Below are 6,000 nucleotides of genomic sequence, written 5' to 3'. Positions count from 1 at the left end.
CTCATAGCTAGACTTAGGGCAAATGGGTAAAGTCCTTGGATTTCTACTTATGCTGAGTTCACAGAGAATTATGGCACCCTAAAATATGTATGGTATGATGTCCTCAGGTGGTACAGAGTGTATCATAGCAGGACCCTCCCCAAAGTTGAGATTGTAACTCTTGTATGCACATCCAGTCAAAAGTTAAAATTGTCACGCTCAAACATAGAGCCAGCTGGTGATGTCATGACTTTAACTCACACATGCAGCCCACAGTTGGCACCTTGACTACCATATATAGATCTGGTCACAAATGAAGCAGTGACTCATGTCTAAACCCAGCTCAGAGGTGTAGTGTTGACTCTCATACCTGGAACCAGCCGATAGCCAAGATGTTCATTCTCATGCCTGGGCTTCCATACCAGCAGGAAGGTCTCAGAGCACATTTATATTTCCAGGCATACCCTGTGAAGCCCTTGGGCTGTGCAGAGAGTAACACAACAGGACCCAGCACACAGATAAAACTGTGGCTCTCCTAGGCACAGTCAGCCTGTTGATGTAAATTTTACATGCAGAGGCAGTTGAAAGTTGGTATTGTGAACCTCTTACTTGGATTTGGTCTACAGAAAGGATGGTGACTCTCAGACAAATATTCAGCATACCTGTAATTCTATTACACCCCTGCCAAGACACAGTCTGTAGGTGGGGCGTAGAACTCTCATGCAGGAATCCAGTCCACCATTGAGACTGCGACTTGCATACTGAAAACCAACTTCTGGGAGGTGTTTACTATCATACCTGGGGTTGGGACATGCGTGGGATGGTAAATTTTATCCCTGAACTTTCCTGCAGCTATAATTGTAACATATATCTTTGCCCAACAACTGAGTGATTTGACTATATTTCCTGGGTAAAGACAACAAATAGAACTGTGGAATATATTTGGGCCAAGCACCTTAATGATGTGACTCACCTGTCCTGGCTCTTTTCTTAAGAATAATTTTGACATATTCCTGGGCCCATCAACAACATGATGGCCTGTGTTTATTCTGCCCTAGCCTCACCTCCAGTGAGAATTGTGACATATTGCTGGGGCTTGCACCCAAGTGATGTGACTCTCCTGTCATGACCTTGCCTAGGGTGAACATTGTTAATATCTTTGAGTGCATCGTTTAGATTGTCTGACAATCCACTCCTGCCTAGGCACTGCCCACATAAGACATTGTGACATATCACTTGGCATAGTATCCAGGTGGTGTGACTTTTCTTTTGTGCCAGGGTCCTGCCCACAGGGAGATACTGACCTATCTCTGGCTCACCACTCAGATGATGTGACTTTCCTCTCTGGTCCAGTCCCACAGAGGGGATTGTGACATATACCTAGGCCCAGCTCACTGGCATGATGATGACTCTCAGACATAAACCCAGCCAAAAGGAAAGATTTTCATTCTCTTTGCTAGACTTAGGTACATGGATCAGGTCTAGGTTCGCATTCTTGGTCAAAAGATCACAGAAGATTGTGACACTAACACGTATTTTATAAAGCCCCTTGGTGGTACAGGATGTCATAACAAGGTGCACCATGTAGGTGAGATTGTGAGTCTCATAAGCATACCCAGACAACAATTAGGACTTTCACCCTCACACATGGACAGAGCCTACTGATGAGGTCTTGGACTTTCACCCTCACACATGGACAGAGCCTACTGATGAGGTCTTGAACCTCAGGCAGTCACAGTCCAGAGTGGGAAATTTGACTGCCATATATGGATCTGGCCACAGATGGGTTGGTGAGTCATTTCTGAACTCAGCTCACAGGCATGGTGATAACTCTCATACCTACATTTAGCCAATAGAAGAGATGGTGACCCTCAAACCTTAGATTACAGCAACAGGTATGGTCCTCAGTTTCTTACTTGTGCAAAGGTTACAGAAAATTATGACACTCACTAATACAGTATAATGCCCTTGGTTTCTACAGAGAGTGTTATAATCGTACCTACCCCATGGTTGAGATTGTGATTCTTGTATGCACAGACTACAGAGAGTTAAAATTATCGTCCACGCACATAAATAGAGCTGACTAGTAAGATCCCTGAATCTCATTTACTGATGTAGTCCACAATTTAAATTGTGACGTTGTATGTACATTTGGCAACAGATGGGATAGTGACTCATTTCTAGACTGTAATTCCAGGCATGGTGATGACTCTCATACCTCAAACCAGCTGATCCAATGACAGAGGTGTTGACTCTAGTGTCTGGGCTTAGGGTAATGGGTAAGATCAAATACTCGGAGAGAATTGTGACTTTCTGGCATACCATATACAGCGCTTGGTGATATAGAGTGAAGCCCAACACGGAAGTGAAATTGTGACTCTTGTATGCACACCCAGATGATGGTAAGAATTGTTACCCTCCCACATGGACAGAGCCCACTGTTGAGGTTCTGAGTTTCACACTAGAAGCCAGCTGAAAGTTGAAATTGTGACTCTTATTTGTGGATCCGAACTACAGGTAGGATAGTGACTTATGAACCAAGATTCAGCATCTCTGTGAGACTGTGATTGCACTTGTGAGACACTGTCTGTAGATGGGGATTGAGCTCTCATGCACAGATTTGGGTCACTGTTAAGATTGTGACTCACACCCTTGGGCCCAACTCACAGGAGGTATTGACTTCAATATGTGGAGCCAGGAAATGTGTTATTGTGAATCTTATCCCTAGACCTTCTGCAGTTGTGCTTGTGAAATATACACTCACTCAGCATCTGATTAATTTTTCTCTCCTGCCTGGGCCCAGCCTATAGTTTGGATTGTATAATATATCAGGGGAAATAACCTTGTTGATGTGACTCTTCTGCCTGAGTTATGCCCTCAGGGGAATTGTGACATATGTCTGGGCCAATCACCTAGGTGATATGACTCTGCTTTTCCACCCGATCCCTGCTTTTAGGGGGATTGTGACATATCCCTGGGTTTTATCCCCACAGGGGCCATTGTGATGTATCTCTAGGATCATCACTAGGTGGTGTGGTTCCACTCTCTGCCTGGGCCCTGCCCCAGTTGAGAATTTGAAGTATCACTGGGCCCATCACCTAAGTGATGCCTCTCTTCCCCAGTCTGAGCCATATTTTAAAAGAAGATTGTGACATATTTCTGGGCCCAGAACCTAGAAGATGTGACTCATTTTTCCCACCTAGGCCCTGCCTACACAAGAAATTGTGACATATCACTGGGCTAAGCACTTAGGTTTTGTGACTCTCCTGCCTGAGCCCAGTCTTAAGTAGATATTGTGACACGTTACTGGTCTTAGGACTCAGGTGATGTGAACCGTCCCACTAGGCCCTGCCCATAGCAGGAATATTGACATATTTCTGAACTAACATTCAGGGTGACTTTCTTGCCTGGTCCTTGTGACATATACTTAAGCTCAGTTCACAGGCATGATGATAACTCTTATACATAGACCCAGCCTATATATAGATATATATTGAAATGGAGCTTTGCTCTTGTTGCCCAGGCTGGAGTGCAATGGCGTGATTGTGGCTCACCACAGCCTCCACCTCCCTGGTTCAAGTGATTCTCCTGCCTCAGACTCTGAGTAGCTGGGATTACAGGCATGTGCCACCATGCCTGCCTAATTTTGTATTTGCATAGTAGAGACAGGGTTTCTCCATGTTGGTCAGGCTGGTCTTGAACTCCCGACTGCAGGTGATTTACTCACCTCGGCCTCCCAAAGTACTGGGATTACAGGCGTGAGCCATCATACATGACCCATTGGGAGAAATTTTGACCGTCCTAGTTAGGCTTAGTAAAATGGGTAATGCCCAGCATATATTCTCGGCCTTTCGCTTGCACATTTCATAAACTTCTTGGGTGGTACAGAAAGTGTCACGACAGGGCCCAGCACACAGGTGAGATTGTGACTGTCATAGGCACACACAGCCAACATTAAGAATTGTCACTTTGTCACATAGACAAAGCCCACTGTGACATATTCCTGGGTTCTGCACCCAAATAATGTGACTCTTCTGTCTGAATCCTCCCTCAGAGGGCATTCTGACATATCTGGGTTCCCATTATCTAGTTAATGTTACTTTCCTTTGATGCTTTGTTTCTGTCCACAAGGTGGATTGTCACATATCACTGGGTCCAGCATCAAGGTAATGTGACTCTTCTTCATGGGGCCTTTCCACGGGGTGGATTGTTATATATACCTTGCCCAGCTCACAGGTATGATGATGAATTTTATATATAAGCCCAGTCAATAAGAGAGATTTTTATTATTATAGATAGCCTTATGGGCGTGGGTAAGGTTTGGGGAATCCAATTTGTACAATGGTAACAGAGGATTGTTACATTTATGCATATCGTATAGAGCCCTTGGGTAGTACAGTGACTGTCATAACAGGGTCCACAGCACAGGTGAGATTGTGCCTCTTATAGGAACACTGTGCTGACAGTTAACATTGTCACCCTCAGCTGGGCATGGTGGCTCAAGCCTGAAATCCCAGCACTTTGGGAGGCCAAGGAGAGTGGATCGCTTGAGGTCAGGAGTTCAAGACCAACCTGAACAACATGGTGAAACCCTGCCTCACTAAAAATACGAAACTGAGTTGGGAGCAGTGGTGGGCTCCTATAATCCTAGCTACTCAGGAAGCTGAGGCAGGAGAATTGTTTAAACCTGGGAAGCAGAGGTTGCAGTGAGCCGAGATTGTGCCACTGCACTCCTGCCTGGGTGACAGAGCGAGTCTCCATCTCAAAAACAAAAACAGATTGTCACCATCACACATGGAAAAAGCCCACTAATGGGGTTCTGAATCTCACATGAAGACACAATCCAGTTTAAGTTGTCTGTCATATGTAGATCTGGCCACAGGTTGGATCCAGCTTACAGGCATGGTGTTTACTCTTATACCTGGTCTCAGACAACGGGAGACATGTTGTCTCTTGCAGCTATGATAAGAACAAGTAAGGCTGTGAGTCTTACTGGTACTAAAGTCACAGAGGATTACAGCACTCACACATATTATATAATGTCCATGGGTGGTAAAGAGAATGTCATAACAGGACCCAACACAAAGTTTAGATTATGTCTCTTATGTGTACATCCAGCCAAGAGTTAGAGCATTTACTCTAACACATGGACATATCCCACTGGTGAGATTCTAAATCTGACTCCCAGATGAGGTCCACAGTTGAAATTGAGACCATCATATGTAGATCCAGTCACAGATGGGACAGTAATTTATTTCTGGACTTAGTTCACAGGCATAGTGATGACTGTCATTCCTAAACCCAGCCAATAAAAAAATGTTGATGCTCATGCCTGGGCTTAGGGCAGTGGGTCAGATCGTGGGTCCATAATAGCCTCAAGGTCTCAGAGAAGATTTACATGCTCAAGCATAACATGTGAATCCCTCAGGTAAAACAGAAGGTGTCATAACAAAGCCCAGCACAAAGGTGAGATTGTCACCCTCATATGTAGACTCAGCAAATAAATGGTAAGGAGTGTCATCCCACCCCCCAAATGTACACAGCTTACTGTTGAGGTTCTGAATCTCACACCCAAAGGTAGTTGAAAGTGAAAATTTTGACTCATACGTACATATAATCCACAGGTAATATAGTGACTCTTAGACCAAGATTCAGCACCCCAGTGGTGCTATGACTACCTTACCAGGCCAATATTTGCAGATGATGTTGGGGCACTCACAGCAAGCATTGACTCTCATATCTGGATTTTGGACATTTGCAAGATTGTAAGTCTCATCTCTGGACCTTCTCTCAGGGGTAATTGTGATTTATACTTTTGCCTAGCACCTGATTTATTTTGCTCTGTCTAAGCCCAGCACATAGCTGAAATGTGTACATATATGTGGATCACACACTTATGTGATATGACTCTTCTGCCTGGGACCTGCTCTCAGGGGGAACTTTGATGTATGTATCAGACAGTCACCTAGGTAATGTGATTCTTCTATCCCACCTGAGCCAAGCACACAAAATGCATTGTGG

Source organism: Saimiri boliviensis, chromosome X, assembly GCF_048565385.1.
Source record: "Saimiri boliviensis isolate mSaiBol1 chromosome X, mSaiBol1.pri, whole genome shotgun sequence".
NCBI classification, from domain to species: domain Eukaryota; kingdom Metazoa; phylum Chordata; class Mammalia; order Primates; family Cebidae; genus Saimiri; species Saimiri boliviensis.
Note: the sequence above shows the minus strand (reverse complement) of the source record.